This window comes from Schistocerca piceifrons, chromosome X, assembly GCF_021461385.2.
Source record: "Schistocerca piceifrons isolate TAMUIC-IGC-003096 chromosome X, iqSchPice1.1, whole genome shotgun sequence".
In the NCBI taxonomy this organism is placed as follows: domain Eukaryota; kingdom Metazoa; phylum Arthropoda; class Insecta; order Orthoptera; family Acrididae; genus Schistocerca; species Schistocerca piceifrons.
Genome location: NC_060149.1, coordinates 899,191,879 through 899,204,258, shown reverse-complemented (window position 1 = coordinate 899,204,258; position 12,380 = coordinate 899,191,879). Strand labels below are relative to the sequence as shown.

Below are 12,380 nucleotides of genomic sequence, written 5' to 3'. Positions count from 1 at the left end.
CTTAACCTGTGATGGAAGGTACTGAGGTGCACGCGTACTCAGGCGCCCATGAGGTAAACGTAGCTTGTGGTAGTCGCCAAACTTTTCTATCATTAGCATCTGAACTGAGCATATCAAATACTGCTGCAGATGTAACACGCACAATGATTTATTATTAGTTCGAACGATCTGTTGTTCTCACTTTACATACTATGTTGGAGTACATAGCAATAGTGGAGCTTCCGTAGAATGCGTAATGGCAAAAGTTTATGTCACATCCTCTATAAGTATGTAACGTAACTTATTAAGAGCACATAAAGAAGCGGAATTCATCCTGCATGTGGCGACAGTATTTTCTGCACTGTTGAGATACTCATAGGCAGTGACATCCACGTTTTCCACGGTTTTTCCATAAGATATTCGAATCCCGTCTAGCAGAACTGGCGGCAATTGTTCGCGGAATTCAGGAGTTATTAATTTCTGGTGGGATAGTAAAATTACTTGGGACAAAGAAGCAGAACAGACCAAAAAGCGTTCACAGTATAATAAGGTAAATTGAGCAGATCGTTCGGTAGAAGCAGAAAACTGCGAATGATATTTTCGTTAAATGTGTAAGATGATTATCCGACACTGGAACTCCATGCCCAAATGTACCTTAGCAGAATTAGCGGTGTGGTGACTTCTCTGTATGGCCAGTAAAGCTTTCTTTTACTGGGGTAATGTGTGCAGTGTTCTGTCAGGCGGGCCCTCGTCTTACGGAAATATACCGCGGGCAGAACAGAAATACACCGTCGTGTTTGTATGGGGAGCTGGGCGCGCGCAAGCTTCCTTACATAGGGCAGCGGCGATCGGCAGGCAGGCTGCGGTCCAGTGCAAATAACTGGTGCGCCTTATACGGCGTCGTCACGCCCCGCACTACGGCCGGCTTCGATCACTCGAATGATTCTGACACCCCCCCCCCCCTCCCTGCTGTCTTCCCATTCGATTTACCCCACACAAAAGAAAAATATTTCCATTCTCTCTATTTCTACGGCAATGGTGAGGCAATAATAAACACTATACACTTTATGGAGGACGTTCTAAGAGCTGTAGGCCTAACGTAGAGATGGTATGAACGTGGCAAAAATACTATGACCTATGGAAAGTAAGGCTCTGTAGAGGGCATAATATGAAGTTTCAAAGACGTACATATAGTTGTTTATTTGCAGCAACCGCTTAAACAACGGAATTTTAAAATTTTCGTGAACATTCATGAAAAATTTAAGGTTTTTTTTTCCTGTTGCTTTCGACGGTTAAGAAATAAACTTGCTCGTAGTTCCATTAAAGCTAACGAGAGCTTAGGATATCAATAAATCTGTAAGATCGATAGTGGCAAAAAACACACAACGCCTTTTCAGTGATCTCTGATTGAAGGCACACAAACTCGATGAACTTCGTATTTTACACGGAATTTTGGTTACGACGAAACTTTCCGAGCGTTGAATACCGCTTCTGTCAACCATCGACCAAAACTGTTTTCGGATTTGGCTCTAAAGTATTTACGCTTACATAAATGTAATTCCAGGAAGATTTATCGACGTTTCGTAGCAGTAGCTTAAATATGAGTTCACTATCACACTCCAGATGCAAAAGATCAGTCGAAACAGTAAGTGACGAAAGGTGAAATTGCACCAAAGTAAGTGAAATGGTTCTGTATGCAACAAAAAGCATGAGTACAATTTTTAAACATGGTGTGAAACTCTTTGTCGGGTGCATAAAATATTGAACACTCGTCATACAATACTGGTGTATTCAAAATTCACGAACACCAAAAACGTTTGAAATACAAAATTCAAGCAACTGAACTGTGTACACTAACAACGAAAGTCTACATTTACAGTCTGTTCAACAGCGATCCGACTTAATAGTTTTCTAAAAAAATGTTGGCCGTAGTCTTGTGCCGCTGCCATCAACGCTGTGGGTAATGCTAAGTCTGATGTCGATATGAAGTGGAAGGGCTGTGTTGTGTAGCTTTAGGCGCGTTTGCTGTAGTCTTTAATAGCCTTAGGTGAGTCCTATATCTACATCTACATAGATACTTCCCAAGCCACCGTGTGGTGCGTAACGAAGTGTACCCAGTACCGCTACTAGTCATTTCCTTCTCTGTTATCCTAGTAAACAGTGCGAGGGAAAAACCACTGTCTACATACTTTCGTTTGAGCCCTAATCTCTCTCTTCCCACGCCCGGATTCCCGGGTTCGATTCCCGGCGGGATCAGGGATTTTCTCTGCCTCGTGATGACTGGGTGTTGTGTGCTGTCCTTAGGTTAGTTAGGTTTAAGTAGTTCTAAGTTCTAGGGGACTGACGACCATAGATGTTAAGTCACATAGTGCTCAGAGCCATTTTTTCCGCCTAATATCTCTAATATTATCTTCATGGTCCTTATGCGAAATGTAAGTTGGTGGCAATAGAATCATTCTGCAGTCAGCTTGAAATACCGTTTCTCTAAATTTTCTCAATAGTGCTCCTCGAAAAGAACGTCGCCTTCCCCCCTGATGGTTCCCATTTGAGTTCCCGAAGCATCTCTGCGATACTTGGAGGCTATTCGAACCTGCTGGTAACAAATCTAGCAGCTCGACTCTGAATTGCTTCGATGTCTTCCTCTAATCCGATCTGGTGCGGATCCAAAACACACGAACAGTGCTCAAGAATGGGTCGTACTAGTGTCCTATATTCGGTTTCCTTTATACATGTACCACACTTTCCTAAAATCCTCCCAATGAACCGAAGTCGACCGTTCGCCTTCCCTACTCCAATCCTTACATGCTCAATTTGAGGTACTTACGGTGATTTAAGGACACGCTGCGTTCTGAGAACAATTCTGGCATTGGAAATGCACGATAGTCAGATGCATCGTCTGCAAATTGGCATCACCATTTGGATAAAATCACAGCAGTACCGGATGTACCCTGTTTAACTTGCTGTTTGATTTTAAAGCACATGAATTGCGTATACTTGCCTGATGATGGAAAAAATACGACTTATGTTTTACCTGTCGATGGCTTGTTGCCCGTTCTTTGTAACATCACTGCCTACAGAACCTGAAATGCAAAGAAACTGTTGGTATGTGAACCAATTTCTAGCTAACGACTCCCCTTAATGGAGACTAAATGTAAGGTATGCGATGATAAAGATGGATTAGCGTCAGAAATAGTTATTCAAACGGTTCGAATGGCTCTGAGCACTATGGGACTTATCTGAGATCATCAGTCCCGTAGAACTTAGAAATACTTAAACCTAACTATCCTAAGGACATGACACACATCCATGCCTGAGGCAGGATTCGAACCTTTAACCGTAGCGGTCGCGCGGTTCCAGACAGAAGCGCCTAGAACCGCTCGGCCACAACGGCCGGAAATAGTTATTCGAAAAGTAGGTGCTACTACATATAAAGGGCGAGTTACGTAAAACATAACACCCATATTACTCCGTGAACGTTTCCACGTATCGAAACGAGGTACACGAAAAATGATAATATGCTAAAGGGCACGTATTTTGGTACGTATATCGAGATATTGAAGGAAGTATGATTTTTAAAAATAAAATGGTATACTTTTTTAACGGGATCCGAAAGCGTTTGAAAAGACAAGTACAGTTATATATTGATTGTTAATTTTGAGGCTGAAACGTTTCACAAAAGAATCCGAGAAATATTCTAAAGTCGAAAAGCAAGTTGGACGGAATCGGTTATTGCGCTGAAAACACGCCCATGCCAGGCTACGTCGTTGCATCAAGCCTTTCGGCTTTTTATTTGTCGGCACTGCAGAACTAGCAGGAATAGTGTTGTCCATCGGCAGGTCATTTGTGCTTCAACATTCCTTGAAAGCAGACGTTTACACGTATGAAGAGAAGTTAGACATACTACTTTTATACAGGGAACGTCAAACAACTGCTATCGAAACGGTAATGGATAACTGTCTGACGAAACTGTAGTTGTTTTCACAAAAACTTGGAACCGTGCACATATTTGGAATAGTTTTCCTAAGCCCTTGCTGATGCGCCAGAAGCTAGCATATGCCGTAGTTTCAGATACAAATGTTACAGCTAACCCTCTATCTATTGAGCGACAATTATTGAACTATGTGAAATAAAATTCTCGTAACTTCTGAAGAGTTCGCGTTAGATCGTTCAAACTGAACGGCTGGCCGCGAGGCATGACAGGAATCAGTATGCGCATGCGCACGCGCCTTGTTGGCCATTTACACGTGAAAATATCACGGTACAGTGTGCCTGAGCGCATAGCGCTTTGAAGGCGTGCAATGCGAGCAATAACAGCCCAACTGCGGCTCAAAGTAAGTTTGTGACCGTGTTCAAGCTGAAGACAACAGGTTCAAGTGTGCTAACAATCAAGAATTTGATTCGCAAGCTTGAGAGAACGGGTACTGTTCGTGACGAAAGTGTTGGCAATGTTGGTCGTCCAAAATGGCTGAAAACGCTCGAAAACGTCGAGAAGACACGCGCTGTGTTCCAAACCAACCGCAGGAAACCGATCAGACGAGCTGCACAACAGGTGGGAGGAATCAATCAGGTGACACTGCGGCAGATTGTTGTTGAAGACCCGCATTTCTTTCCATACAAAATTCAAAACTGTTACATCCTAGGCAGTAATGCCAACCGAGCCCGCTGCCAAAAGGTTGGCAGCATTAAAGTACGGACGCCGTCCGCATAAGCAGCGCCAGCGAGACAGGAAATCGCCGCAAGTCTGCGCGCGCCACCGCTGGCTTCTGGCTTCTTAAGTGCTGGAGTCGCGAGCGCTAGGACAGTTCTGTATTCGCCGCTCAGTTGTATACTCGCCACCGAATTGTGTACTTACTAGTCAGTTGTGTGTTCATCGCGGCAGAGTTGTTGTTTGTCGTCAGCCGACGCTGACCTAGCCGCTCCGACTCGAACTAGACAGATTTCTGTAGACACCGAGTTCACTATTGTGTTACTGTATCTTCATTAATAAAAGATAAGTACCGACTTTTATTTAATATGAGTGTTTGGGCTTTCATCTTTCTGTTTACTGTTCCAGCGGACCGGTCGGCCCGCTATTAAAAGTGTGGCGGTGACTTCGTAAGCCATTTCTACAGCCAAGTGTTTGTCGCTACGAACACCGCCACAAAAAAAAACCATCAGCCATTAAGCCCCAGGGCCATGGAACGGCAGTAGTGTTTCGCCATCACTATGTCCACAGAACTGACGAATAGTATTTTGATGTGAATATGGCTTCGTTTAGCAACGAAGCCCACTTTCATTTGGACGGGTTCGTCAATAAGCAAATTTGGCACATTTTGGGATTGAAAATCCGCATTTCGCGATCAACAAGTCTCTTCACCCTCAGTGGGTGACTGTGTGGTGTGAAATTTTCAGTCACGGAATAATTAGCGCAATATTCCTCGATTACACAGCGACTACCGAACGGTACGTGAAGGTTTCGGAAGATGATTTCATCCCCATGATCCAAAATGACACTGATTTTCACAAGGTGCATACAAGACGGAGCTCGACCCCATCGAAGCAGGATAGTGTTTGATTTCCTGGAGGAGCGCCTTTGGGACCGCATTCTGCCTCTGAGGAACTCATAGCCCACTGGCATGGGCGTCGATTGGCTGCCATATAATCCGCATCTCAACACAAGCGACTCCTTTTCGTGGGGCTGTATTAAAGACAAGGTGAACAGCAAAAACCCCAAAACCATTGCTAAGTAGAAAACAGCCATTCAGAAGGTCATCGACAGCATCGATGTTCCGATACTTCAGTGGGTCATGCAGCATTTTGCTATTCGTCTGCGGCACATCATCGTCAATGATGGCACGCATATCGAACATGTCATAACCTAAATCCAGATATCTGTAGTGACGTTTACATGTTGAATAAAGTGTGTGCACGACGAAGTTTGTAACTGCTTTACGTTTTCTCTCATATAGTTCAATAATTGTCACCCTGTACGCCGTATATGAAATGAGGTTTTATCTTACAAGGAGACGGCACGACCGTGGGGTCGGGGATTTGTCCGCAATTTTGTGTGGTGAAAGAGGAGCCCTAACACCTCACTTGGCTAAAATATTAGGACGCACTACCCGGAAAATCCCGGGAAAAATCGATCCAAAGTTTCTTAGATGCCTTATGAGTATAAAATGTTAGTACACTGCCGAGCCGCCGTCTGGCCTAGGTGCCGGCACGGTAGCTCAGCGTGTTCGGTCAGAGGGTTAGCTGCCCTCTGTAATAAAAAAAAAAACTGAGTTAATGGATCAACGACGAACTGAAATGGGTGTCTTGCGACGTCTGTCCCGAGCAGATAAAACGAACGAAAACGAACAAAATGAGAGTTTAAAAAGAAGTGTTTAGGGCTCGGATTCTTACGCCAGAGGTCTCGTGTTCGATTCCTTCTCTGGCACCTTTTTTTTCCTTCTGTTTCATTTTCTTTGGTTATTCCACCAATTATTCAGAAAGTTTCCCAGACCTACATTACCTTTAACAAATTAGTTACATTATTGAATAAAAATTATTTTCTTTTTGTCCAACAACACAATTCATGGCGGTGGGTCTTCCATTTTTCATTGTAAAGTATATGACGAGAAACACTGCCTTTTTAATCAGAATAACAAAGTCGATTGGGAAACATTCTGTTTTTATACATATAATAATTATAAACAAGAACCGCAGTGGTAATTATCGTAAAAACAAACAAAGCAATAATTTTTACCACATCTTGCGCAACATATAAAAGCGGATGTTTTTTTTTACAATCACAGGGCGTTTGCAATAAATTTGTACAAAAACATGCCCCATTAACATTTACGAAAATGTTTCGAGTTTCTGACAGTTTTGAGGCAAACCAGGCATATTACATCGTGTCTCGGAATATTGGTGACGATAATTGATGGTGAATTATATAATGAATTCTTATACAATCTTCCCGGGAATTAATTTCACGATTCTCCTGTAACAATGTGCTGCAAGTTTGCAAGCAACAGAAGGAAAAAAAGTGCCAGAAGAGGAATCGAACCCGAGACCTCTGGCGTAAGGGTCCGAGCACTAACCATGTAGGCCAGAGGCCAATGGACTGACATTTTATACTCATAAGGCACCTAAGAAACTTTAGATCGATTTTTCTCGGGATTTTCCGAGTAGTGCGTCCTGATATTTTAACTACTTGAGGTGTTAGGGGTCCTCTTTCAGCACACAAAATTGCGGACAAATCCCCGACCCCACGGTCGTGCCGTCTCCTTGTTAGTAGCGTACGTCTGTCTTGCTGCATATAACGACGGAGCCTGGCACGAGAGCTCTGGCGCTGTTTACACCTCAATAGCTGCTTCTGGCTGCATTGCTTTCCAATTTTAGTGCATTGCGCGGACTGTTTTTCGAAAGCTTTCAACGTTAATACTAGTAATCGCTATATCACTCTAATCTTCTTCCAAGGGCTATTAAACGCAGTTATGAAAAGTATACGGTTTCATTAAAATTTATTTGTTTCAGTATCTCGGTTGAGACTAGAGCTCAGAGCATTATCCACACAAAACATTACATGCCCCTCACCATACTATCAATTGCTGTAAACCTCCCTTCGATATCTGGAACGGTTCACGAAATAAAAGGGGTGTTACGTCTTACGTGACACGCCGTATACTTCTGAAGGCACTTTACGGTGCATGATGGACAGTTGGTCGTACCAGTACAAGAGATTTTCTGTGCTATTCCATTTGTATGTAGACCGAGCGAAAAGTGACTGCCTCTATGGCTCCGTAAACGCCTTAATTCTCGTGATCACTAAGCGAGATCTCAGAAACGTCATTGTTGCAGTCTGTACACAAAATGATGTGGGAGATGCAATGTTAATTATTGCTGCATTTATTAATTAGTAAAAACTATATTGGACATATTTATATTCTGCACCGAGCGAGGTGGCGCAGTGGTTAGCACACTGGACTCGCATTCGGGAGGACGACGGTTCAATCCCGTCTCCAGCCATCCTGATTTAGGTTTTCCGTGATTTCCCTAAATCGTTTCAGGCAAATGCTGGGATGGTTCCTTTCAAAGGGCACGGCCGATTTCCTTCCCCATCCTTCCCTAACCCGAGCTAGCGCTCCGTCTCTAATGACCTCGTTGTCGACCGGACGTTAAACAACACTAACCTAACCTATATTCTGCTTTTTACACTATTATTTAACATAGATATTTTGGGGTCGATTATTATGAGCCTTCGATGTTTAGATGTCGATGATGAAATAGAATTCGGCATCGACGATTTTCCAGCATTGGACACCCCTAGTTCATGCTGATGGCAGCAGCAAAGGATGGGCCCAAGTCATCGTACGAAAAACACCCTTAAACCTTCACAGAATCACCGCCGGCCTGAATTAACCCTCCACACACGGATAGCTAAACACCTCATTGGACCGTCGATGCGCTGGCTGCCTTGCATCATTTGAAAAGAGGAACAATAGCGACTACAAACCTCGAGTCAGTTACTGTGCAGATGCTCTGTTGTTACTTCTACTCTGGAGATTTTGATGTCGGCTGGTGGAAGATTTTTTTGATTAGTGGCTTCTGACTCGTAGTACAACTACCATTAGCTCAAAGTCACTAACTACCGTCAGTCTGTTTCTGACTTTCGAAAAATATTCTATACTCGCGTATTAGGACATTTCTTGGAACTGGAGGCTCTGAGCACTATGGGACTTAACATCTATGGTCATCAGTCCCCTAGAACTTAGAACTACTTAAACCTAACTAACCTAAGGACATCACACAACACCCAGCCATCACGAGGCAGAGAAAATCCCTGACCCCGCCGGGAATCGAACCCGGGAACCCGGGCGTGGGAAGCGAGAACGCTACCGCACGACCACGAGATGCGGGCCTTGGAACTGGAAATATCCTCTGCAGGTATCAACAAGAGTTTAGAAAATGATGATCTTTTGAAACCCAGCTCGCTCTGTTCGTCCTCGAGACTGAGAAACCAGTAGATACCGCCGCACAAGTTGGTACCGTGTACCTTGATTTTCAGAAGGTTTTCGGAACAGTTCCGCACAGCCACCTAACAAACAAAATAAAACGTATAGAATATCAGATCAGTCGTGTGCATCGGTGAAGAGTTTCTAGCAAACAGAACACAATATTTCATTCTAAACGGAGAGAAATCTTCTCACGTAAAAGTAATATCGGGGATATCCCAAGGGAGTGTTGGGCTGGCTCTGAACACTATGGGACTCAACTGCTGAGGTCATTAGTCCCCTAGAACTTAGAACTAGTTAAACCTAACTAACCTAAGGACATCACAAACATCCATGCCGAAGGCAGGATTCGAACCTGCGACCGTAGCGGTCTTGCGGTTCCAGACTGCAGCGCCTTTAACCGCACGGCCACTTCGGCCGGCCAAGGGAGTGTTCTAGACAATTACTTTTCACAATATACATAAATGATATAGTGGATAACGTTGAAAATTCCAGCAGACTTTTCGCAGGTGATGCTATTGTTTACAGAGGTGTCGCAACGCTAGGAAATTGTAGCGAAGTGCAAAAAGATCTGCAAAGCATCATCATTTAGTGCAATGATCGGCAGTTGACCCTCAGTGTAAACAGACGTAATGTATTACGCGTAAACAGGAAGAAACACCCTTTACTGAATGATTACACGATTGTAGGACAATCACTGGAGCAGTCACAGTCATAAAATATCTACGAGCATGCGAACGGAGAAATTTAACGAGGTACGACTGCGTAACGCTAATCGCAGGTAAAACAGATGCTACACTGAGCTTCATCGGAAAAATCCTCAGGAAGCATAGTCCAGCATAAAGGAGGCAGCTTAACAACCCTCGTTCGACCGATTCTTGAATATTGCTCGTCTGTTTCGGATCAATACCAGATAGGATTGCTAGAGGAAATAGTGGAGACCCAGACTAGAGTAGCGCGTTTCGTTACAGGTTCATTTAGTAAGAGCGAATGTGTTACGGAGACGCACAGCCAACTTTATTGGTAGACGCTGCGAGAGAAGCGTTTCTTCATCACCGCGTGTTTTGCTGCGACAACGTACCCCGAGAGAAATACATGCCAGAACATAAATTCAGACGCTAATCAAGCCTGCAGGTTGCGCTGTCGTACTTCACCACGAAAAGCACCTGTGCAATCTCCCAAATATATCGTGTCAGTCGTGTTCTGTGTAGTTGTGAGTGCGTTATGTCGGTGCTAAGTAAATTCGAACGTGGTCAGATTTTTGGCACTCGTATGGTGGGTGCTCCCGTAACCAATGGAGCCGAAGTGTTTGGTGCTTCAAGCGCATCGTATCGGTGATTTACACCAGATACAGGTAAAGCGGGAAAACATCATCCTCTAAGTCACAACACGAACGAAAGTGTGTGCTGCGTGATCGTGACGGACGATCACTGGAGAGCACTGTGACGAAATACAACAGGACCAGTGCCGAAGCGTGGCATTTTTTTGTAGGGGAACGCTGAGAACTACGAATTTCGAAAAAAGAAGAAAAACCTTGAAACAAAAACTTGTAAAATAGAAACTCTGCAAAGTAACTTAGTTGGATATTTCTACTACGATTGAAACTGCTACAGAAATTCTTATAAATAAATGCATAAAAATATTAAACAGATACACATTAATAAAAGTATAACACATAGTAACTTACGGTTACATATTTTTAGAAGTTAGTTCTATCCTCGCGTCCTTTTTCTAGGCGTAAAGATCGATAACACGAGATATGAAGTCCTGCCGTTTGAATGAAGATTTCACAGTTCCCTTCCCTATAGCCGAAATTGCCAAGTTTGACGGTCTGTCATTTGTCATTGTGTTGCGGAGGTAGATATTAAGGCGTTTTGATGTTGTCAAGCGCCGGCACGCCAGTCGGGAACGAGAGAGCACAGAGGGCTGTGACGAGACGTCAGCCACTTGCACGCTGACTGACCCCTCTCCAGGACGACAACGTGACAGCAGAGGCCTCTATGCGAAGAGGACATAAGCGCCACGCCCGTCTGGTCCGAGAAAGCACGTTTCCTAGACACCCCATATTGACGACTAGCCAGGATTTAACAAATGTTCTCATGCTTCTTTCGCAAGGCGCAGTGATTGCTGGAATTGCAAGAATCAACGACAGTAATTTCATACATTCAGAGAACAAGTTTTTTAATCCATTGTTTATAATGGATTTAAGGAGGTCCTGAGGCTGTTAACGTTTATCTCGCTGGTATAAATAAACGTAACTTCTCCTTTCAGTTTTTCACTGCCAAGAAAAGGACATATTTTAAGTAGTTTTTCTACTTCACGTATCGGGAAGTCGTTTGGCCTACTCTAACCTGAGAAATTTTCTCATTTACAAGTTCTGTAAAACCGGTTTCACAAAAGTCCTGGAATCTAGTTTCTATGTCTACTACTGCTGTGTCCGTTATTTCGAATGCTAGCCTTCTCGATTTCTGAATACTAGCTTCTGTTTCGTTAAAATTAATTTTAGATGCTCCTGCTGAATTTATAGCGTTCTTCGCTTCCACTGTAAGTTTCACAATAATTTCTTCGCATCTTAGTGTTTCAACAGTCTTAATACAGTTTTTAATTACCAGCGTACAGCGTCTTATGTTCACAGTTTTACTTTGCATGATATCAAACAACATACTTGTATGCAGGAAAATCGAATTGTACAGTTGCAGTAGAAAAATAAAAGTTTCATTATCGAGTATACTATTTAGCCCAATTGCTTGATGTGAAGAATTATCATCCCATCCTTCATTGTTTATCACACCATTAAACGCTGCTCTCAGGTCTGGATAGTGAAGAATTATGGTTTGTAAAGTGCGTAAATAAAAATTCCATCGTGTGTCACAAGGACTTGGTAGTTTAAATCCCCTTTCCCTCAGAAGTTCATTTCTTTTACTGGAACGGCCTAAAAATGCTTCAAATCCTGACAGATTTGCCACAAAAATGTTTAGTTGCATAATTTTTTTATAGGCATAGAGGAGGACCAGGTTCAAGTGATGTGCATAGCAGAGGATAAAGAGAGCATTAGGATGTGCTTGCTTCACAATAGAGTGGAGATCATAATTTTTCTCTGCCATTGCGCTGCAGCCGTGGTATGTTTCCGACACTAATTTGTGTTTATCAATATTCGAACTGCGTAGCACTTGTAACAAAACAATGGCTATGCCTTGTGAACACCGGTCTTTGGATACGTCACAAAAACCATACGAATCTCTCTTGAATTTCTTCCAATTCGTTATTTGCAAAACGAATAATTACACTCACTTGACTTCTGATTGAGACAACCGTTGTTTTTTTTTATTTTTTATTTTTAATTTAGCTTGAAATTTTTTCTTTAACAACATCCGTAATACAAGCTGTTAATTCATTCTGTGTGTCAGAGGAAGCGCTTTCAAC

The 12,380-nt window shown here is 43.0% G+C and overlaps 1 protein-coding gene across 1 annotated transcript in view; it reads left to right on the top strand.

Moving 5' to 3' along the window:
* The window catches only part of LOC124721206, a 1,098,625-nt gene that overhangs the window by 285,697 nt on the left and 800,548 nt on the right, over positions 1–12,380 (top strand). The gene's annotated exons all lie outside the window — the stretch shown is intronic.